Genomic DNA, 25,480 nt, shown 5'->3' with positions numbered 1-25,480 from the left:
TCACTAATTTATCTACGAAGGTAGATGATAATCTGAATGACACAAAACCGGTAGTCTTTAATGACAGAGAAGAGTGCGAACAAATTAGGAAATTCAATCAAAATCAAATCAATATACAGTACAAAAGAGAAATCCGGGAAGTACAAGATCAGTTGGCACAAGTAATACAAAAATTACGAATTTCAGACGACACTCGCGCTCCAACACGGGAAAAGGGACTTAGAAATACGGAAAAGACGCAAAATAATAACACAGGGCATTTCGGAAGTTATGAAAGAAATTGGCAATGTGCACCGAATTTTGAGATGGAACCGCCGACACGACCTAACAATGACTGATATGCGACTCGCCGACACGATGATTTTGACTATAAGCTGTTAATTACTACACGTAAATTCAAAACATTTAAGAATTCTGGCAACGACATTCCTCCACAAGCGTGGCTTCATCAATTCTCTCATTGTTTTCCTCCCAACTGGTCATTAGAGCACAGATTAGAATTTATGTGTGGCTACTTAGAGAATGAACCAGCTGTAAGAATGCGATCGGTCATTCACGACTGTCACAGTGAAGGAGAATTTTATCATGCCTTCCTCTCAGCATATTGGTCTCAAGCTACACAAGACCGAGTAAAGCATAGTATCATAATGAGGAAACATTTCGAACAATCTGAATTCTCCAGTCTTGTGAAATATTTTGAAGACATGTTGCACAAGAATCAGTACCTGTCAAACCCATACAGCCCCTCAGAACTCATCCGCATTTGCTTAATCAAATTACCTGAACATTTACGACACATTATTTTGGCAGGACGTTGCAAAGACGACATTGAAGCTTTTCAAGGACTCTTACAAGAATTAGAAATTGACACTGACAATCGCGGAACGCAAAAACAGGAACACAACAATTACAGGTCACATCCGTCGCAATTCCGCGATGAAGGAAATAATAACTGGACACGACAAGGCTATTCTTACAACGCAAATCGTGACCAAAACAGACACCACCTATATGACAACCACTGGCAGAGTAATACTAGTTACAGAGAAAGATCGCATTTCCGTAGTAATGAATATGACAGAGATTACCATAGAAACAGACAATATGGGAACCAAAATAGATATTATCAAGGGAGGCAGTATAACTTTAGACGCAACGGACCAGCGCGCAGTTACGATTCAGGGAGAAGTTCTCCACCACGTGACCGGCAAGAAAGAAACTACAGGAACTACCGATATGACGACAGACGATATAATCTTAACGGCAGATCTGAATTTCGTCAGAACTGGCGAGATTCAAACAGGGCAGGGTCCTCTCGACAAGGTGAATTTGAAGAAGTTAGACCTCCAAATCCCAATAACGACGTGCACCAACAAAGAGACAGACAATGACTCGCACCACAGGCAGCCACGTGCGCCGGCTGGCTCAGAGAAAAGTAACATAGACGCTAACCTTGAGAAAAATTTGAGCATTCTTTATCGATGTACTATATACCACATGATAATTCCATTGAAGTTGGAGCTCTGCCTAGTAGGAAGAGTGAAGGTTTACTCCACATTTCACATGTAAAACCGTTTATTGAAAGATAATCTGCTTTTTAACTTAGTCTTTGCAATAAAATTTTTCACTTCACACTACTAGTGCAATTTGTCACACTGAGAAACTGTTAACATGTAACAATCTTTTGAAGTTAATTATCCAGTCTAGAACCTAGGGAACATATTTAGACAGTATTTACGAGTGCATTGTTATAGTGAACAGACGACACAGTGTTATTGTGTGTGTACATTCTTGCTTGTTAGTTGCACGATTACGTAACGACTATAAGGCTTACATACTTAGAACACATACAGGTACTGCTAATGAGATTTTAATGCAACATTTTGGTTTACTTGAAAATACATTCTTTATTTGAAGTACTTTCTGTGGGATTAAAGATGACTTAGCGTTTGGTTTCTTTGACAGCTACATGATTATATCACGACATTACTAATGAGTGACAATTTACAATGTTGCTTGTGCGGTGTTTCTGTTTTATATCTGCACAGTTTTTTTGTATTATTCTGGAACGTAAAACATGTTTTAGTAGTAACTTTTGTGGTATAGCTACAGTGAGACAGCATTTTCCGTGGCATAACAATACGTTACAGCACAGTACTTTCTTCATCACGGCAATAATTGTAATAACTAAGATATCTATACGCAAAGCATTTCACTTTTGTTTATCATGAGGTAAGTACATTGACTTCTGCAGAACTTAGCTTTCGGAGGACGATAACTACGACACTTCCACAGAGATTATCTTACAACAAGACGCACAGTTTAGCGCTACAGTACACATATATGAGTGATTAATTTTGTACTGAAAACATTTATTTTTAAAGATATTTGAAGTACAATGATACAAAGGTTTTCCGTGATACATTTCATTCCATTGGTGTAATCTGTAACACCTGAGGGTATAATTACATTAATCCTCAGGGGGGTACACGCTTACTTTGTGTATCATGTGTTTGGCAAGCACAAGGAGCCCTAGCTAATATGGTATTTGCTTATACAACTTTACACATCGGTACCATATTCCTCTAACACATAAATTACATAGCTATCTGATCATTTAACTGAGAGAGACAAACTTCTTTACTACAGCAGTGACAGATGTTTACATAATTAGACCGTTGGATAACTTCACACTTAACGAAATTGTATTTTGTCCGTACTTTGTGAACTGTTCATATTTTTTCGGAACCATTGCGATACTATGAGAGCTTTGAATGATGTATTTGGTATGGGATCATGATTTTTAAAGTACGTTTGAGGTAGACGACACTAATGAAGTGGCAGAGATTTTTTTTAGGTTTTGAAATTATTGGAGGAAGCTACGACGATTTCAAGATTTGACTGAGGTGTTATGATGTTATTATTACGACGACAATGTGTATTATGCTATTGAGGTATGTTTATGATCAATAAGATGATGCTACCGTATATGAGTTATTTGATTATGCTACGTATCTGTTATGATGAAATATTGAAGAAGTGTCGACGAATAAGGTAAGGAATAATGAGCAGTGGTCAGGGACTCTGGTTTGTGGAAAAGGTTGTTGGAAACCAAGAATCGTACTTTAAGAGTTATGCAATGTATGTAAATGCGTGAATGTATTACAATGTCGACGAAAATTTTTTTGGACATTGTTATATCAATAGGATTTTGTTTCTACAGATATGTAATGCAAATTCTTGACCTGTGAAATATTTTTATATGAGACTGTCACTGTAGCGGAAACTGCTGTCAGAAATATTTCAGTAAGAAAGGTAAGTGACCTTGACGTAATGCGTTTTGGGCGCCCAGCTAAGAGGTTGTCGTCTGACAAAAGAAAGCCATTAGGTGGAGAAAAAAAAAAGGAGGCCATTATCCTCGCTATTGACATTCCTTTGTAGAAAGCATCGCAAATACGACACGCTCAAACTTGAAAACATATTATTACACTGTGGAGCTCGTAATTTATGATGTTTACTAAAATGCCTAATGAAATGATGAGAAACATTTCACATCTATTGCCTTGCTAGTTGAAAGACTGTTTACTGAATTATGAAATGCCATATGGCTAATGAATGATGTTTCATGCCTTCCTGTGTACACATTTGCTCATTTTGTTTAATATCTAGTTTCTAGCTGCACTGCAGCATTAGTTGAAACAAAATTTTATAGATGTACTAATATAAATATTTTATGCCTACAGATCCAGTAAATAATAAAATTTATGATCTACTTAAAAAAAACCGAAGGAGCACAAAAAGACATTTCCCGTCACAGGACTTGCATATATAATTTTCTTTTCAAGTACTCGGTAATTTATTTTGTAGCATAAATTGTGGTGCACCACTTTAATGACATACGTATTAAGATGTGAATAGACATTTCCCTTTTCTGCATTGTTGTCTTTAGTGTAATATTTTTTCTGCTTGAACTTTGCCATGCTCAGGTATTAGTTATAGCATTTGCTGCTGCTGTTTGCCAGGCATAGTGTTACTGAATTTGACTTTGTATTACTCTGTTAAGCCAGTTTTACTACTGATTTATTTTTATTGTTTGCTGCACATTGCCTTATATTAGTTGTAATATTGCAATTGCTCTGCTAATTTATGCTGCTTGCTTTGGCGTTTGTATTTTTTATCATTGCTGTTTGTGTTAATTTGTTATGTGCTGCTGCATTGCCTCATACCTTGGTATATATCTCTGAGCTCAGTAGATTTAAGTTAGCTTAAGAGGGGGTAGACAATATAAGAAACTAACTATGATGAATGGGAAGAAATGCATTGAGAAGCTATAAGAAAATGGTTTGGCCAAAAAAGTAGTGTACAGTGGAGAAAAACTATTTTTGAAAGAGGACGTGAACAGAATACAGAAAGCATGTTGTATATTTGTGTTTTTCCTGTCTTTATGTGTTTAGCTAATAAGAATTATGTTGTAGAATTTTTCTAATAATATGTTATTTACTTTGTAAAGATGTTTAGACATTATTTATCTGTTCTGTTCTGTTGCTCATATGTGAAGTTGATGTTTCGAAAGTTATTCTGATCTTTTATGTATGTACTTATGTCATAATTCTCGTAACACTGATGTACATGTTTATTTCTATTCTTATGTAAACCCTGCATTACCACAAATGTTATCTGTATTGTTATGTTCTTCAATGATGTATTTTGTACCTTTGTTATTGTATTCTTATGTTATAAAATTGTAATTGACTCCAGTTCATCAAATTAAGTAACTTGTAAGTTACATTTCACTGCACACGTTTCTGTTGGTCATAGTATATGGACAATATGTGAGAAGTAGGGACTGTTAGTGTTTGCACGTGTGTTGAGAATTCAGCAAGGGACTGGATAACAGCATTGCTGGTTCTAAAGACATTCCAAAAAGTTTAGTGAGTACATAAGTGGTGGTTTATGGACTTGCTATATTGTCCGCAAGACTCTTCGATGGTGATTGTGCACCTGCACAGTCGCAACAGATGGCTGCTGGCCGTCTCTACATGGACTACAGTGGGTCTGCATCTTTGATGGCCCACCGATACCATTATCTCTACAAGGGCTATAGTGGGTCTGCATCTTTTGTGGCCCACCAATACCATAATCTCTACCAGGACTGCAGTGGGTCTGCTCTGTGATGACCTACCTACCAATATTCTCCAAAACTTCGACTGACTCTGCTGTGGGTTTGCTCTGTTGTGGACCATTACCTGTCTGCATGTCAAGAGTCAGCACTGTCTTTCCGTTGGAAGGACAACACTACCTCTTCAAGACTGCATGGAAATCCACTACTTCCGTGTGCATTTTCTTGTCATTGCTCAGACTTTGAGAAAAACACTGCTATTTTACTGGGATGAACGATCAGGACTGTCTTTATGGACTGTGAGAAAATTTTAGCTTTGGCCAACATTGTACCAATAAGTGTGTGCATTTGATTTCTTTGTTATTGTAATTATGACAAATTTTATCAAATCATTTTTGCCGCTGCCCAAAACAATTTGTAAAATTTTTTGTGGGGAGCATGGGGGCTATGTAAGTAGGCTGTTTATGTTTTCTTATTGGAAACGTTACGTAACGCTCTGTATGAAAATCACTGGCTGTGCTGCGTGCAGTCTGTGGCTAGTTTGCATTGTTGTCTGCCATTGTAGTGTTGGGCAGCGGCAGCTGGATGTTAACAGCGCGTAGAGTTGCGCAGTTGGAGGTGAGCCGCCAGCAGTGATGGATGTGGGGAGAGAGATGGCGGAGTTTTGAAATTTGTAAGACTGTCATGAACTGCTATATATATTATGACTATTAAGGTAAATACAGTGTTTGTTCTGTATTAAATTCTTTCATTTGCTAACTATGCCTATCAGTAGTTAGTGCATTCTGTAGTTTGAATCTTTTATTTAGCTGGCAGTAGTGGCGCTCGCTTTATTGCAGTAGCTCGAGTAACCAAGATTTTTGTGAGGTAAGTGATTTGTGAAGCGTATAGGTTAATGTTAGTCAGGGCCATTCTTTTGTAGGGATTTTTGAAAGTCAGATTGCGTTGCGCTAAAAATACAGTATTGTGTGTCAGTTTAAGCACACTCATGTATAATTCTTCAAAAAGGGGACGTTTCAAGTTTGATAGAGCACTGAAAGACCTAAGTCGAAACAAGGCCCCGGGAGTAGACAACATTCCATCAGAACTACTGACAGCCTCGGGAGAGCACGTCCTGACAAAACTCTACCATCTGGTGAGCAAGATGTATGAAACAGGCGAAATACCCTCAGACTTCAAGAAGAATATAATAATTCCAATCCCAAAGAAAGCGGGCGTTGTAAAAATTACCGAACCATCAGTTTAATAAGTCACGGCTGCAAAATACTAACGCGAATTCTTTACAGACGAATGGAGAAACTGGTAGAAGCCGACCTTGGGGAAGATCAGTATGGATTCCGTAGAAATATGGGAACACGTGAGGCAATATTGACCCTACGACTTATTTTAGAAACTAGATTAATAAAAGGCAAACCTACGTTTCTAGCATTTGTAGACTTGGAGAAAGCTTTTGACAGTGTTGACTGGAATACTCTCATTCAAATTCTGAAGGTGGCAGGGGTAAAATACAGGGAGCGAAAGGCTATTTACAATTTGTACAGAAACGAGATGGCAGTTATAAGAGTTGGGGGACATGAAAGGGAAGCAGTGGTTGGGAAGGGAGTGAGACAGGGTTGTAGCCTCTCCCCGATGTTGTTCAATCTGTATATTGAGCAAGCAAACGAAAGAAAAATTCGGAGTAGGTATTAAAATCCATGGAGAAGAAATAAAAACTTTGAGGTTCGCCGATGACATTGTAATTCTGTCAGAGACACTAAAGGGACTTGGAAGAGCAGTTGAACGGAATGGACAGTGTCTTGAAAGTAGGATATAAGATGAACATCAACAAAAGCAAAACGAGGATAATGGAATGTAGTCGAATTACGTCGGGTGATGCTGAGGGAATTAGATTACAAAATGAGATACTTAAAGTAGTAAAGGAGTTTTGCTATTTGGGGAGCAAAATAACTGATGATGGTCAGAGTAGAGAGGATATAAAATGTAGACCAGCAATGGCAAGGAAAGCGTTTCTGAAGAAGTGAAATTTTTTAACATCGAGTATAGATTTAAGTGTCAGGAAGTCGCTTCTGAAAGTATTTGTATGGAGTGAAGCCATGTATGGAACTGAAACATGGACGATAACTAGTTTGGACAAGAAGAGAAGAGAAGCTTTCGAAATGTGGTGCTACAGAAGAATGCTGAAGATTAGATGGGTAGATCACATAACTAATGAGGAGGTACAGAATAGGATTGGGGAGAAGAGAAGTTTGTGGCACGACTTGACTAGAAGAAGGGATCGGTTGGTAGGACTTGTTCTGAGACATCAAGGGATCACCGATTTTGTATTGGAGGTCAGCGTGGAGGGTAAAAATCGTAGAGGGAGACCAACAGATGAATACACTAAGCAGATTCAGAAGGATGTAGGCTGCAGTACGTACTGGGAGATGAAGAAGCTTGCACTGGATAGAGTAGCGTGGAGAGCTGCATCAAACCAGTCTCAGGACTGAAGACCACAACAACAACAACATTTAAAGATCTCAGTACTTCGCGATGGACTACCATATACTGCGTGTGATGCCCCCCAATGTGAATCTTCCACCCCCCTTTGTGGAAAGAATGATCATCCCTATCCACAAACCATCCGGCGGCAGGGGGATACAGGCCTACCGGCCACTGACGATTATCAACTGCGAATACAAGACCTACACCAGGTTATTCGTACCACGTTTCAAACGCGTGCTGCGCCAAGTGATATCGCTCGACCAAACTCGCTAGGAGGGGCTAGAAATATACAAACGGCAGTCAGCGGCTACCGCGATGCGATCGCACTTGGGACGTGTCGTCTCCGTGGTGAACTGGTTTCGATACATTTCGATCGCGCCTTCGATAGAGTGAGCCACGCCTGTCTTGTGGAAGTGATGACGCAAACGAAGTTTTCACAGAGTTTTGTCACCGTCGTCCTGCGGCTTCTCCGCTGCGCCCCCTCCAGAGTGCTCATCAATGGACGCAAGATGGGGCCCATCACCATTCCGCGACCGGAGAGACAAGGATACCAGCTGTCGACAATACTTTACGCCATTTGCTCTTGAGCCACTGCTCTGCGGGCTCCGGAACCGGCTGCAAGGAATGACGAAAAGGCATCACAAGGGTTTCTGTGCAGAACACACGCGGATTATCTAATGTTTTTAGCTTGGTCGGGCGACGAGGCAAGAGCGGTTTTGCATTGGATTAATTTGTTTGGTATGGCTACGGAAGTCGAATGAACATGACGAAGTGGGGAGCGACGAACATCAAGAGAGGAGTCCCAACGTGAAATGTGGCACCGTTACAACCGATAGACAAGATGAAATGCTTGAGAGTTATTTCCATCACAGACATTCGACGCACGGCGGTACTCAGCTACAGGCATCTTCTGTAAACAATCCGTGCGAGTACTCGAAGTCACAGGTTAAGGGCATCAGACATGATGCAACGGGTAACCTTTGCCAACGCTTATCTAGCATCTCGCTTCTCTCGCCTGGCCCAAGTTCTTCCAATGGCAGTGGTGTTGGCGAACCGAATTCTGGTGGCATTATTATATTTTGTGAGTCCAGGAACGCTTTTATAGTCTGGTATGAAACCCTCACCCTCTCTAATAGTCGTGGAGACCTTGGACTAGTCCACGTCTGCCACCAAGCTGTGGCGATTTATGTAAGCACGATGATCAATACGTGGATGCGATACCAGACAAGTCAGACGGGCAGCTTGATAGAAAAACTGGCACCATCTTCTCGTCGGGCATCGTTAGCAGTGGCTGACATCCTGCCATCGCAAGCCCACGTACAGGTATTTTTTGTGGAGCACGGTAACATACATATGGAACTACCGACTACTAGGACGGCAAAGGCACCTGATGTATATTGCACTTTGACTCGAGGGCGGCCGAGTAATGCAGTAGATAGTCGGCAACTGATGACATGGTCAGTGGTATGGCGTAGGGCGCACTACGTACACCTTGGTACGGGGACAGGCGCTCTGTGGAATCAGGTTGTAAAAGGGAAATATGTGACACGTTCCAGATTACATACAATTCGCGTGACGGATACGCCACTGTGTCCACACTGCAATGCCATAGACACAGACGAACATCGACTGATACACTGGGCTTCGGCGGCAGTGATTGCCTTCGTCCTTCGAGTGGTGCCGAAAGCAATAGAAGCACGGATACTACTTCCACCAGATCTGACATTTTCCCCGAACGAAAACCAACGCACTGACTTGGATTTGGGCTCTGACTGTACCTTACCTTCTCCGAGACGGCAGTAAGAATGTGCTAGACTTTTGGGTCTTATTGCAAGAACATCACTCATTATTATGCAAAATTCGAGATATCCAACGTGTTACACAAATTTTTTAGGGTCTGTCTCGGTTGATCCCCCACCCAGTTGAGGTTCACTGGGTAGGAGAATATAGTTACTACATATAGTTATTCTGAACAAGAATGGACCAGGACAATGGAGAGGATGCACCATCAAACGTGGTGACGTAATCAACACCAACACGAAGTACAACGGGATCGCCGAAGAACGCGCGCGCGAAGTGGGACGTAGTACGTTTTTGTTTTGTACTGAACTAAGCAGTGTGTATTTATTATCTGTTATACTAGTTACTTAATAAAAGAAAGGGATGCTGGAAAAGTTCACATTTTTACGTTTTCCGGAAATATTTTATTTTTAAAAAATATCGTCTTATTTTCACACGATAAAAATGTTTATTTGCTTGGCCGCGCTCGCGGAGAGCTTGCGCTCTCTGATATACTGGTGAAGAGTTGGTAAACGCGCTAACCGTTAAGTCCAGCGTAGAATAACAAGAAGTGCATACTGACTGCATGGACCAAATCATTCTCGGCCACATTTTCACCTATAAAAATGGTAACGACAGAAAAGTAAAACAATAAACTGGAAAAGCTGGCTAGCGTCGCGGCGTTTTATTTTTGCGTCCGTGTTCGAAACCCGATTTGCTTTTATTTATTTTACTTTAATATTTTTTCATATTTATACCCATATCAGTAGAAGGTTATGTTTGTTATCAAGTTAGGGGATACAAGGGCCTTACAGTAATTGTAAAGTTACTTAAAATTTTGTGTTTGTTGGGATCCATAGCCTCCGGATGTGTAATAAAAGTAAACATGGCCCGTAGTAGGCTGTAATGTGATTTATTACAGTGACTTTGCCGCGTATGAATCTCACTCGGAAAAGAAACGTCGTTAACGTTGCTCAAGATTTCACGCCTAGGAGAATCTGACAGCAAATTACCAGCTGCTGTCAGTTACCACGTGACTGTGCTTGACAATGACAAGTAGTCGAAATTTGCTAATCGCACTATTAAATAAAAATGTAAAATCACTACTTGGTTTCACGATAATTGTCGTACATTTATCATATAATTTCTGTGTTATTATAATTCCAGGACTACAATCGTTTTAAAATGTCGTATTGTTATATTTCATTCTTATATCAGTTTTTAATCCTTACATTTTATTCTCATGTCTATTGCTCAGGAAGGTTTGCTGCATTCCCTTGAATGATGCCGATCGTAGAAACATTCAAAATAGAAATTCCGAACAATACAAGCATTACGCGAAGGCATGTTTGCCACAGCGACATTTCTACGTATGCGTCTCACTAAAAAGAAACGTCGTTAACATTGCTGAAGACTTTACGCCTTGGTAATAAATTCACGCAAACACGCATAACGGATCACTTTTCTCAAAACTGGCGCTTGCAATTAGTTATAAATTTAGATGCACCACAGAAATTTCAACGAAAAGTAGCAAAAAAATTTTTTATTTTTCCATTCATTTACTGACTTTTTTGTTTTTAATTCATTCACTATACAATTAGTAGACGAGGAAGGATAACGTTATTTCAACATATATTGAAAAAGTAATCTTCTATGTACGTGGGTAGATAAACGAAAAACAAAAATAAAATAGTAGTCTAACCGGCTTTCGAATACAGAGCAATAAAATGACAAAATTTGTCTGGAACACGGGGCGCAAAAACGCGATGTCGCAAAGCTGGCTACTGTGCCACTGCTTCAGCTGAACAACTTGCTCCCTAAAAGTGACATAAACTACATCGAAAACTGTGGTAGTTGTTTCCTCAGAAGCGGTTGAGTATCTACCGATAAGCCGAGATCTTACTTTGACACCTCTGAGCGAAGTGTCTGGGAACCTGCGTTGTGGCACTTGCCCCGTGTTCTCGTCGTTAAACGTTTGTTTGCTTAGGGGTATCTTTTTCGAGATTTGCTATCTTCTCACGTGAAGGGCGCTGTTGGCGTTTCTGGCTTGTGTATGTTTTTGAATCCTATAGCTCTTCTCTCATTACAACTCTCGTTATTGACAACATATCTCGGCTGGGACGTAGTGAGGTACTTTGGATTCCAGTCTGTGGATTCGTACTTTTAAACCCGTACCCCGGAAAGGAATTGCTAAAGCGATCACCCGCACTGGCAGTCACTCACGCACAATGGGAATAGAAACGACAAAACACGAACGAAGACATCGAGCCGCGAACAACAAGGTCGGTGATTCGGCAGGGGAGTAGTCCTGGAACATAAGTCTAGCTGACACATTCGACTACAGCATTCCCAATGCAAGGGTCCATATACCACTGCCCAGGCTTGGCCGGAATCGCAACATTCAAGTGAAGACAAACCAAAGGAACGCAGCGAAAACAGAACATAGGAAGACTTCTGCATGCTGGAAGCTTGCTGCACAGGAGACTGGAAAAATGAACATGATAGCTGCAGCGGATGGCAACTTATGCCGTGCATTTTGCTGCGTTGGTGTTCTGCTTCGATGATCACATGTTGAATTCCTCGATGTGACCAACAGGCCACCCCAACTAAGGCCCCTAAGTATGAGGCAGCAAAAGTGTTTATTGTGTCCAGTGATGGGCCTCATCGGCAGTATGCGGGAGATAGAAGAGATGACACGCGTAGGAGAGACTGGTGTCGACCTTGTGACGCGCGTGTGACCAGAGCCGCAGTGGAGCGCCAGATCAAAGACACCGAGTTAATCGTGTGCAAACAAAACGAAACCAGGGACGTCGGACAAAGCAAACAAGCCCACCGCCACACGCGTCGGCTAAGGCAGAGGTACGTGAATTACGAGTAAATGAAAGGCGTGGTCATGTACAACGATGTTTTCCACGAGACGCCCTCATCCCGTGGGGAAGATCAGATACGTTGAGAGGTGCCACTACCTCACCCATGAGTACATATCATATTATGTCTCCAGTTGCAAAGCGCCAAAATTTCCCCTTTACATGAAATATAATCCATGAATGAACAACAACGCGATCTGACTACTTATATACACTCCTGGAAATGGAAAAAATAACACATTGACACCGGTGTGTCAGACCCACCATACTTGCTCCGGACACTGCGAGAGGGCTGTGCAAGCAATGATCACACGCACGGCACAGCGGACACACCAGGAACCGCGGTGTTGGCCGTCGAATGGCGCTAGCTGCGCAGCATTTGTGCACCGCCGCCGTCAGTGTCAGCCAGTTTGCCGTGGCATACGGAGCTCCATCGCAGTCTTTAACACTGGTAGCATGCCGCGACAGCGTGGACGTAAACCGTATGTGCAGTTGACGGACTTTGAGCGAGGGCGTATAGTGGGCATGCGGGAGGCCGGGTGGACGTACCGCCGAATTGCTCAACACGTGGGGCGTGAGGTCTCCACAGTACATCGATGTTGTCGCCAGTGGTCGGCGGAAGGTGCACGTGGCCGTCGACCTGGGACCGGACCGCAGCGACGCACGGATGCACGCCAAGTCCGTAGGATCCTACGCAGTGCCGTAGGGGACCGCACCGCCACTTCCCAGCAAATTAGGGACACTGTTGCTCCTGGGGTATCGGCGAGGACCATTCGCAACCGTCTCCATGAAGCTGGGCTACGGTCCCGCACACCGTTAGGCCGTCTTCCGCTCACGCCCCAACATCGTGCAGCCCGCCTCCAGTGGTGTCGCGACAGGCGTGAATGGAGGGACGAATGGAGACGTGTCGTCTTCAGCGATGAGAGTCGCTTCTGCCTTGGTGCCAATGATGGTCGTATGCGTGTTTGGCGCCGTGCAGGTGAGCGCCACAATCAGGACTGCATACGACCGAGGCACACAGGGCCAACACCCAGCATCATGGTGTGGGGAGCGATCTCCTACACTGGCCGTACACCACTGGTCATCGTCGAGGGGACACTGAATAGTGCACGGTACATCCAAACCGTCATCGAACCCATCGTTCTACCATTCCTAGACCGGCAAGGGAATTTGCTGTTCCAACAGGACAATGCACGTCCGCATGTATCCCGTGCCACCCAACGTGCTCTAGAAGGTGTAAGTCAACTACCCTGGCCAGCAAGATCTCCGGATCTGTCCCCCATTGAGCATGTTTGGGACTGGATGAAGCGTCGTCTCACGCGGTCTGCACGTTCAGCACGAACGCTGGTCCAACTGAGGCGCCAGGTGGAAATGGCATGGCAAGCCGTTCCACAGGACTACATCCAGCATCTCTACGATCGTCTCCATGGGAGAATAGCAGCCTGCATTGCTGCGAAAGGTGGATATACACTGTACTAGTGCCGACATTGTGCATGCTCTGTTGCCTGTGTCTATGTGCCTGTGGTTCTGTCAGTGTGATGTAACTGACCCCAGGAATAATAAAGTTTCCCCTTCCTGGGACAATGAATTCACGGTGTTCTTATTTCAATTTCCAGGAGTGTATTTAGCACAAGTTAAGTCAAGGTAAATTTCAGCCAAGATCTTTTAAATGTCCTACTACAATCTATCATTGAAAGTGAGTCACTCCTTGTAGGTGAAATAAGTGCGGTGCAGATATAATTGCATGCGGTGTGTTCTAATACCTCACGAATGGAAAATAAATCATTTTAAGGCAAATTATCGAGGTATTCGTTCCTGCAAAGTGTATCCTGATGATCATTGAGAGTCGAACTTAACTCAGTTACCTGAAAATTTCAAAAAATTCGTAAAATAACGTGTCTTAAAGGCAGCTTGGTCAAATATATTTCAAATAGACTGCACTTGCGTATATTACATTCACAAACAAAGATTAAATACTCATAAGTGAAATCGTGCATCAGAGTCGAATGATTGAAAACTGAATTCTTGAGAAACTCAGCTGAGGAGAGATTTGCATTTAGACTCAGTTATTATTCAGAAGGTAGGGACAAAAGCTCATGAATAACATATATAAACGATCGCTTTCGTACCACGTGGCTGTACAGAGCCACACATTTACAAAAATACAGAAAAGTAAATCCTATTCTTGACAATCCCGGTAGTGTTATTTAAAGAATGAGAAAGAAATGTGCAAAGCGACTGATATGCTCGGATGATCCAATAATAAATAGGAACTGATCCTCTCGTATTCTAACAAAGATACGGATGGAACAAAGAATTATCGCTACTCGTGCGAATACACAGTTTCAAAGTACATCTCGTAAACAAACTTGAAAAATCTTGTAGCGTCGAATTACGCCTGGGCAGCGGGAGCAAGCAACAATCTCACCAATATTCTGGACAATGTAGCTTGAGAATACCCATCTCAGTACCACAAGACAAATACCACTAATTTACAGCTCCGCGGCACACACAGCAATGTTCACAGCTTCGGGCGAAAATAGTAGAGACCGAATGTCCAGACCACCACGTTGCTTAAGGCCGTCGGTATACAAGTTAGTTAACGCTGACGTGGCGCTCTAAGCGTTTTGTGACGTCACTTTCAGCTACTGTATTTCTCGTTGAGGAGCCATTTCGGCACGTGAAACACTACATAAGTTCTGCAATATTTAGGCAACATGCCATCTAACGTGGATTCAACAACGTCACAAACAGAAAGCAAGACGCTACACTGTATCTGTCAGGTTCAGTAGCAGCTCGTATCAGTGCGTTATATGTTATTCGTTGTTTCTAAGCACCAACACATTGAATGTCTCTTGAAGGACTCGTTTTTGGTACGTTTTGTTGTAATAAAATGACGGGAAAAGTGATATTGGTGGTTTAAGGATTTCCATATTTTTTTTCGCATTGTAGCTCACTTGTTATGAGAGTAAGCCGTTTGGCAACTAGCCACTGAAAATTGTTGCCGGGTGTTCGAGGAATGCTGTAGTGAGTGCCTTCAGCCAACGTGAAGCCACGTCCAGACGTCATGAGCGTCTACCCCTTACTACAGATGTCGGACGTCGCAGGCTGGGCAGACTGGTAAACCAGGACAGGCGGCGAGCTGTGGCGGAACTAACATCAGACATTAATGCAGGGAAGAGTTTAAGTGTGTCTGAACACACAGTGCACCGAACACTCCTAACGATGGGCCTACGCAGCCGACTACCCATGCATTACCAACATTAACACCACGACATCGGCAACTAAGACTGAAATGGGCTCGTGACCATCGGCACTGGACGTTGGTGCAGAGGCAGAGCATAGCATCGTCTGATGAATCCCGATACCTTCTTTATCATGCCGATGGGAGGGCGCGAACCCGTCGTCTTCCAGGGGGGCAGCCACCTGCCATCTGCACTGCGGGATGAAGACAAGCTGTCAGTGGCTCCATTATGCTTTTGGGATCATTAAGGGGCTCCGGAAAGGCTCAAAATCATGAAAAGTTCAATTTTTAGTTTTTTGTGTTTTCTAAATCTGCAGACTATTACCTTTTAATAGATATATAATTTATTCAATTCCGAAGACTACAACTATCTTTAAATTTTTTTGAAATGTGCTCTACATGGGCGTGACCCACTGTGGCGCTGTTAAACTGCTGTCAAATGGTGTTATTATTAACGTCCGTGTTCATCAGGTACATTTTAGTGATGTGAGATAAAGTATGTGTTGTGGCTAACCTGTGATGGTTCAATATATATCGCTGGTGTGATTGTCGATTGTTTCATGTTTATTTACTCTGTCGTTATCTCGAAAATATTCGTAATTAATTCTGTTTCTTGAGTCTCTGTTTTGTTGAAGTATAATAATGAGTAAAAGTAAAGTTATTAGAAATCCTCTGAAGGCTTTTAAGAAAAGGAGAAATGTTGGAAAGCCAAAGGTATGTGTTATTACTGTAAACAATAAAGACGATAACCAAGTGAGTGAACCTAACCTCTCAAGTACACCTGCCCATAGCAGTCAAAGTGGGAAAGAAAATACTTCATCGAAGAAGCCTGGTTCAATGAGTGAAAACTATGAATGTTTTATGGGCGAATCGGATGTGAATGAAATATTTGATATGTCGGTTCTCAAAGGAATTTTTTCAAACTGTGTAAGATGTATTCATTGTAGTGAAGTTGGTCTGGAACTCTCCATAATAAAGCACGTAGGACTTGCTAGTGAAATACAACTGAAATGTGATAAGTGTTCATATATGACCACCTTTTGGAACAGTGTTGCAGTAACTGCAACTGAAGAAAATGGTAGCAAAATCTACGAACACAACAACGAGCGATGCTTGCTTTAGACAAGGAACGCCTTCGGGCTGCAGACAGGGCTGTAAAGAGTCTAGAAATACAATCAAGAGTAAACAGGAGGAGGAACAAGAGGAAGCTGGAGGAGGAGTTTGCAGAGGATGAAGATAATCCATCCTATGGACCTGGAATGCACTAAAAAGTTAATCCAATCTTTGTCGCTCGATTCCCAAAACTTTTATTTTCTCATACTGATTACATGTTTTCTAAGGATCTTCCAAACATATTTGTTTCAAACTTTCAGTAAATGTTACGCAGTACCTTCTGCATAATTTAACACAGCCTTTTTCCAAAAAACTGTATATATTTGAATATATAAATAAAAAATTGCAAAAAAATGTTGTGAATTTTCATTACAATTGAAAAAAATCATCTTTAATAACTGAACTAAAATTTTGTAAAATCCCTGTGTTAAGTTGTAGCCCAATAAATAATCTGTAAAAAGTTCAACTTCCTACCTCAAATACTTTGTGAGGAAAGATGTAATTTATAAGAGTTATTTTAACATTGCAAGTATAGGGCGTTCCGGAGCCCCTTAATGTGGGTATCCATGGGTCCAGTGAAGCTCTAGCAAGGCACCTTGACGGACAAGGAGTATCGTACACTGGTTGCAGATCACGTACACCCCTTCTTGACTATCATGTTTCCCGATGACTGTGGCATTTTTCAATAAGTTAATGCGCGACATCACAAGGCCAGGAGTGTGATGGAGTGGTTCAAGGAACACAGTGGGAAATTCCAATTGATATTATGGCCCCAGAACTGTCCAGACCTGAACCCATCGGACACATCTGGGACGTGATTGAACGTGGCGTCAGAGCTCATCGTTCCCTTACCCGGAATCCACGGTAATCAGGTGACTTGTGTGTGAAGACGTGGTGCCAACTCTCTCCAGCGACCCACCAAGGCCTCATTGCTTCCATGCCACGATCCGTCGTCGCTGTTATCCGTGACAAAGGTGGCTATTGGGAAGATGATCACAATGTTCTGGCTGATCAGTGTATGTTTCTGCTTGGTAAGACATGGGCCGTAGCTACGTGTGTCTGCAGAAATTTATCCAGGAGGAGGCAAGATTCCAAAAGCGCCATGTTTGCATAACTCCTTCGTGGAATTTGAGACCAATTCGTGGCCCAACCAATAAATTTCGCTAGAGTGCAGGGTAACGCTTGCAACCTACGTCTTCAATTATCTGTAATTTTCAAAATTCTTCTGTAGCATCACATCTCAAACGATTCTATTCTCTTCTGTTCCCATTTTCCCACAGTCCACGTGTCATACAATGCTATGCCCCAAACGTACATTCCCAGAAATTTCTTTCTCAAATTAAGACCTATGTTTGAAACTAGCAGACTGCTCTTGGCCAGGATTGTCCTCCTTGCAATAATTCTATTAATGGTTGTCGCTCTGAGTTGCACGCCATGTAGTTTGAGAACCGTTTGATTTAACTCGATCCAAACATTTTCTGAACCTCATTACTTGACAATTTTTTTCCTCTCTTTCAGCGCAGAAATGGTATTTCTTTTGCATTTCGATCTACATATGAAGTATAGGTTATTACACCTACAGTATAACATGACCTTGTTCTTCACGCTCTTTTGCGATAGCTCTACCGTTTAAAACTGAATGAAGACTCAGAAAGCCTTGACGGGTCGAATGTGGACTTACTGCAGGATGTGCAGCAGGCGAAGAGGCTGTTCTTGCGGTAATTCAAGATGGTGTCGAGTACTGTGCTGGGTGTTGTAACTGTACTTTTCTATAGCTCGCTAAAGGCTATACAAGCAAGTGACAGAGAAAATACCGGGTACTCCATTTCGGAAACGTTCTATAAAGGTTCCCATGTCCTAAGATAGTAAACTAACACCGAAACCACGGCTACGATAGAAACGGCTGCATAATTTTCTGTGGTCTGCCTGATAACTAAACAATATAGTGTTTATTAAAGTGCTTCATCTTGTATTCGGCAGTGCTAAATCTGGGGCTGAGTAGAATCAGAGACCATCATTTCTACAAATACGTGAGAATTCTGAAATTAATAAAATGTCTGCCCAGACTACAGGAGGGGCCAATTGCCCACTCTTACCCCCAACCCCCACCATCTTACGGACGCCAATGACTGTACGTGCAGCAACTCTTTAGCAATAACATTGACGCACTCGTTATATGTTACGGTGTTATCCAAACAACCCCAGATTTCAAGATATATCAGGTGAATATCATCCACAACATAGCGCTTACGTCACCTTTCTCTGAGCATATATGTACCAGTCAGGCGTATCCTGGGTATCCTGGGATAATGGCGACATGGTTTATTGTGGAGCTGACCAGGCAACTAATTCACATCTAGTGATCCACGGACAGTCATAATGTTTCTTCGTACAATGACGATTAATCTTCACACAAAATGGAAACATTGTCGTCTGCACTCTTGTAGAAGGCGATCACGTCTTTCAGCTTAAATAATTACTTGTATCAGGTAATGCGCAAGATTCAGTATTCAGTAAAACTACACTCGTTAAGTACAACTTTTCAGAAATGTTTCTGCTGAGAAAGTAATTTGCAGTTGCAAATAATGATACAGAGAGTGGAAGTAACACCTATCGTAGCTTCGTTTCATCTGCACAGAGTCGACAAACATTCAACTAACATGACGCGTGGAAGTGTCGTCATTCCCATTATGTGTCCCAACTCATTCCCTTGTTTGTTACATCATAACTGTGCAGCCCAGACGGCAATTATGTGGTGAGCAGAGATACGCCTCTTTTTCAGAGAGAATCTCACCATGGAAAGCGAAGGAGAAATGTATGGAGGACACGTGTCATGAGATAGAAACAAAATTGAAACAAGTTAGCGCGGATGCTGTACACAGACTAAGAAACATGCTCTTCAAGGAGCACAGAATAAGAAATAAAATAATTAGAGACGAAAAAGGTAGCTTGGTAGCGAAAACACAAAATAAGGCGAAGAAACGGAAACAATACTTGGAGAAATTGTATAGGTGGCATATATATATATATATATATATATATATATATATATATATATATATATATATATGTAAGACACGATGTAAGAAGTTGATAGGAGAGATTCAACACATGAACACTTACGGTAAAGGGTGGAGTAAAATCTGTACAATCTCGTAATTGAAATGTGTCATTTGTTTACGGCATGCCCGCAGCATAGAATACGTTGTAATATGACATTTTATAAAGAATAATTCCAGGTAAGCTGCAATAGATTAACTAGTAATAACTGTTCTTAACTATAAGCTTATTTCGGTTACAGTGCCATTGTAAAGTAAGCCTGTAGATGTTACATCTGGTGAGTCTACTGGGTTGGTATGCAATTTCGTAGCGTTTTTCCACACAACAGAAACCCGTAACAGAGACTTTCGGCGTCAGTAATATATTCTCCTTCATTCACAACAGTCTTCCAGCGCTGGAGTAACTTTTCGACTGTAGAAATCACGTGGTTTTGAGGCGTACAACTCGTCGAGGCGTGCTCAGAGCTCATTTTCATCCGGAAAGGAGGTTGTTAAAGGTTCTTCGGTAGAGATCAGAAAAGGTGAGAATCTGAGGGTGCAATGTCAGGTGAATCAAGTGGGTGCGGAATGACTTCCAGACCCAACTCATGTATAGTGATTTTTGTCTGTCTAGCAGAAAACAGGCTGGCCTTAACGTGGAGTAGCATCACTTCACGCAGTCTCCCTGATCGTCATTCTTGGACTGCGTCTGGAAGCCTTCTCAGTTGTAGGCAATAAATGTCAGCAGTGATGGTTACGCCTCGGGGAAGCAATTCGTAATACGCCACACCGTCGCTGTTCCACCAGGTGCATAATGTTATCTCCTGTGGATGCACGTACGTCTTTAGGCGGGAAGTTGCTGCTTTGTTTGGGCTCAAGCATTCGTTTCTTTTTCTTGTGTTAACATAAAGACACCGTTTCTCGTCATCAGTAACGATACAGGATAGGAACCGTCGATGTTGTTCAGGAGCAAATTGATGATGAGCAAGCAGAGATGCACATATGGCTACTGTCTGATTTTTGCGATTTTGTCTCAGAGCATGCGGCACCCAAACACCGGATGCAAATTTAACACGACTATAGAATGATCACAGTTCATCACGTCTGCCAGTTTTGAAATCACCGACGTGGTCATTGTGGATTAATGAGTTTAAACGATTTTCATCAAACACCGAAGGACTTCCTGAACGTGGAGAGTCGCTAACGTCAAAACGATCCTCCTTGAAACGAGAAAACCATTTCCTGGCCGTGTTGTGTTCAGTGGCATTATTCTCATACACGGTGCAAATGTTTCTGGCGGTCTCTACTGCTGTCAGCTCTCTATTGAAGTCAAACAAAAAAATATGTCGGAAATGTTCTTATTCCTCCACTTGGCACTACATTTTCCAGCTTCCACAACTCCATCCACTATCTCCAAATTACAAAACTACGATATGTAAACTCAAATAGCAACAGTGGACTACAAAAAAAAAAAAAAAAAAACGATAATCGATAAATCAATCTATAGCATCCGAGATACAATATGAACAACAAAAACACTACGAGCTTTTGCACCAACCTAATACTTACTGACGTTTATAAAAGTTGTATATATAGATATATAGTTGTATGTATAGATGACCATACTGCAGCCCATACTGTGTCAGTGAGACTACCGATGGTCTATTTGTTGCTAGATAATCACGTAAATTCTACCTTTGCAGAATATTTTCGTGAAATGCTTTTTAAGCTGGATTGGCAGTTTATTCTCGTTGATACTTCATGTTTACTGTGTAGACTTTGTTAATCAGCAATGTTATTTCTCCTTTATTGATATCATAATTTTGTTTAGATTTGTATCTAAGGCTGTCGTTTGTTTTTTTTTTAAACTGCGGTTTTTTATCCGTTCTCCTTTTCCAAAATGTCGGCAAAATTTTCTAGATAATTTTTAAGTTTGTGATCGATCTGTTCATTAAGTTCAGGAAGTCGTTTGGGTGATTTGTGTGAATGCGTGTGTATATTTTTAATTCTTCCAAGATGTTCATGGCATGTGCTTTTCGTATTCTGTGTAGAACTTGTAATGCATTTTCGATATGTTCTATTTTGAAAGTAAAAGTTTGATTGATTACTGTAACAAAAACTTTTGTATGTTTCTTGAATCTAAGGCTGCTAAAATTTCGACTCGTTTGATCGATAGATAATTTTGTGCAAACATTACACGAAATTTTATACATTCCTGGGTTTACAAAAAGCGGTGTTTCGGTTTTTCAAGATGGTTGGTTGGTTGGTTTGGGGAAGGAGACCAGACAGCGAGGTCATCGGTCTCATCGGATAAGGGAAGGACGGGGAAGGAAGTCGGCAGTGCCCTTTGACCATCCCGGCATTTGTCTGGAGCGATTTAGGGAAATCACGGAAAACCTAAATCAGGATGGCCGGACGCGGGATTGAACCGTCGTCCTCCCGAATGCGAGTCCAGTGTCTAACTACTGCGCCACCTCGCTCGGTGGTTTTTCAAGATCCTTTTATCGTTCTTAGAGTGTTGTTTGTTTGAAAAAATAATTTTACGATTGTTTTAAGATTTGGTTTTTTTTATTCGATAATTGACCCAAGTATATTGTCGGTACAGATGTTGCTCATTGTCTAGTTTCGTTTTCCCTTGTTACCTTCATGACTTTGCGTACGGTTTGGCTTTCACGTTTCCTTTTTTTGATAGAGTCAGTGAACTATATTCGGGCTGAAATCATTTTTTTTTTTTTGGTCTCTATGTTGGAGTGTTGTAACCTAATTTAGTATTACTTGGTGTTCAATTAGTAAACTGATTATTTTATTAATCACTGCGTTGAAGTAGATACATTTTTGAGATTTTGGGTGACAAGAACTTCCATTAATTATACTGTCTTTAATAGTTGATTTTCTGTAGATTTCAAACACGTGATGATATTCGTTATTGCTGATTTAATGATAAAGAAAGTTTATAGATTTATTTGTTTCTGTTTCCATTGTAAATTTTATCTTTCGATCAAGGTGTTGGGTTCTTGATAAATTGTTTGGATGTCTTCATCGTTGCCGGCTATTAGTCTCATCTGCTGAGTTTTTCTGAGTAGTGGCCACTTGGGACTGAAAAATTTTTCATCTCATGTGTTGATAAATATGTCCGCAATTGTACCAGCAATATAATTTCCCATCGTCACTCCAGCGGCCTCTGGTAAATTTTTTGATTGAATTCAAACTAATATTTTCCTATAATTTCTATTGTTTCCTGTATGGGCATGTTTGTCTACAGGTTTGTAATATCAAAGGAAACAAATTGTTGTGTACATAGTTCCACGTAGTCAGCGCGTACACAACTTTCCCAATAGAGCGCACACTGCTAAGCACAACAGCGCAGGCGCAGCGCTTGTCCGTCTCCGCACTACAAAATGGCGCTGTCTTAGAGACGGACCAAGTTCTGCTTCCGCCGAGCTGCGTATTAATATGTAATGCAGCCAATGAGATTGCTGCTAACATAGAACCTTTTCTCCTCGCGGATCACACTCGCGCACTGATACCTGAACGCACGAGGTATTATAACGAGTGTACAGACCTCCGATTAGTCGGTCTGCCTTAGTCTGCATTTGTCTGTACCAGTCTATTGTCACGTTTCAGTCTGTGTCTAATAAGATTATCATATTCCTCTACATAGCCATGAAGAGAAATGTATAGACACTTTGTAAAGTGTCAGAGATATGTGAGAATAAGATTAACGTACCAATACCAAAGGAACTTCATACTGTCAATTTTAAATAGCATCCAGAATCAAGTTAAGTAATTTTATATTGTTAATATTTTAATAAATGTGTGTGAAAATTAATCAAGTTTTGTTTAAAGCTGGTCACCGTCAATCTGCTACTCTAAGCGTGCAAGTGGCATTTCTATCGTCTGACCTAACGGCAGAAGATAAACACGCCACGATAAGTCCACGAGACATATTGCTGACACTCGCCTACTTCGTTACAGCGACAAGTCAAATAATCTGATGGTGTGTGTACCGAAGGTCTTACAGTACGACCACCACACGAATCTACCATTTTGTAATATTTTGTATCTTTCATAAACCAAAAATTTCCCCCTGAACAGGCCGTTAAGGCCCAACGGTACCGACCGGCCGCCGTGTCGTCTTTAGCCCACAGGCGTCGCTGGATGCGGAGAGGGGCATGTGATCAGCACATCGCTCTCCCGGCCGTACATCAATTTACGAGACAGAAGCCGCTACTTCTCAATCAAGTAGCTCCTCATTTTGCCTCACAAGGGCCGAGTGCACCCCGCTTGCCAACAGCTCACGGCAGACCGGACGGTCCCCGATCCAAGTGCTAGCCCAGCTCGACAGCGCTAAGCTTCGGTGATCTGACGGGAACCTGTATTACCACTGCAGCAAGGCAGTTGGCGTATATCTTTTATGGCATCTGCTAACGTTCTTGAGTTCTTTGTCATGTCTTTCTTGGTTAGTACTATGTTAAGTTTTTTACTTATAAGATAAGCTGGGCTGCCACTTTGTGTAGCCGTTCCGTGAGAATTTGAAAATAATGTAAATATGTCTTATCCCCCTCCGGAGAACATAAGAGTGGACGGTTGTGTAGTATCAGTCTGGTATCACATATACAGGGTGAGTCAGGAGGAGAGGTACATGCTTTGAGGGGTGACAGTATTAGTGATTCTGAGCAAAAAAACTTCGTATGGGTGTATGCCCTATTCCAAATGGTTTCCGAAATAGAGAAAATTTAATACCAATTTTGTACGTTTTTCTTGAATAACTTCAAAACCGCACCCTCCAGCGAAAATGTGTCGCAGTAAAAACTTAAAACTATAGAAAATTTTCTACAAAAAAGTTCCTATTCATCTTTTCCTCTATAACTAATGGTTTGTGTGAAGAGAGGGCGAGAATGTTGAAAAACTCGCTAGACGCGCTTGCGCTGTAGCTTACGTAGTTTTTGTAAGCCAATTTGAGGCAGCATATTTAGGTAGCAAATTGAGACGTACAGTTTGATACGCGACACATGTGGTCTATCAAGTTGGGAAACTACCTCAAATTGACTTATAAAAACTACGAAAGCTACAGTGCATGCGCGTCGAGCGAGTTTTTCAACATTCTCGCGCTCTCTTCACACAAACCATTAGTTATAGAGGAAAAGACGAATAGGAACTGTTTTGTAGAAAATTTAATATAGTTTAATTTTGTACTGCTACACGTGTTCGCTGGAGAGTGCAGTTTTGGAGTTATTCAAGAAAAACGTACAAAAGTGGTATCAAATGTGTTCCATCTCGGAAACCATTAGGAACAGGGCACACGTCCATATGAAGATTTTTGGTCAGAATCACTAATACTATCACCCCACAAAGCATGTACGTTTCCTCCTGACTCACCCTGTATAAAAATTACACCCACAACGGTGACTTATCGATGAATGTAATACGTCTTACAAAATAATCCCGGAAAGAAGTAATTTGATCTTAGGAGGAACAGAGCCACTCGAGGAGCAATTTTAGCGCTACAGTTAATAACAGGAGTCATATTTAGAAAAGACAGGAAATATATTTGTAAAGTGTCAGGCAAATCCAACACCTTCCATGAAAACCCTGACATGATAAGCAAATCCAGTAGTATGTCACATAGCTCCGAATAAATCGTGACATTAAACTAACCAAAGTAATACGAGTAACGAGTGAGCAAATGGAATACCACAGACTAACACAAGAATGCCTAAATGCATGTCTTACCTTCCCACCGTGAGACAGACGCAGTTCTGAGGGGAGAAACGATAACAGAAGCCGAGAGCAGAACCGTGTTAAGCTAGAAGACCCTACGATAAGGGACGGACACCCA

The sequence above is a fragment of the Schistocerca serialis genome, chromosome 5 (genome assembly GCF_023864345.2).
Source record: "Schistocerca serialis cubense isolate TAMUIC-IGC-003099 chromosome 5, iqSchSeri2.2, whole genome shotgun sequence".
Lineage (NCBI taxonomy): Eukaryota > Metazoa > Arthropoda > Insecta > Orthoptera > Acrididae > Schistocerca > Schistocerca serialis.
The sequence above is the reverse complement of the archived record's forward strand: the minus strand, read 5'-3'. Positions refer to the sequence as shown.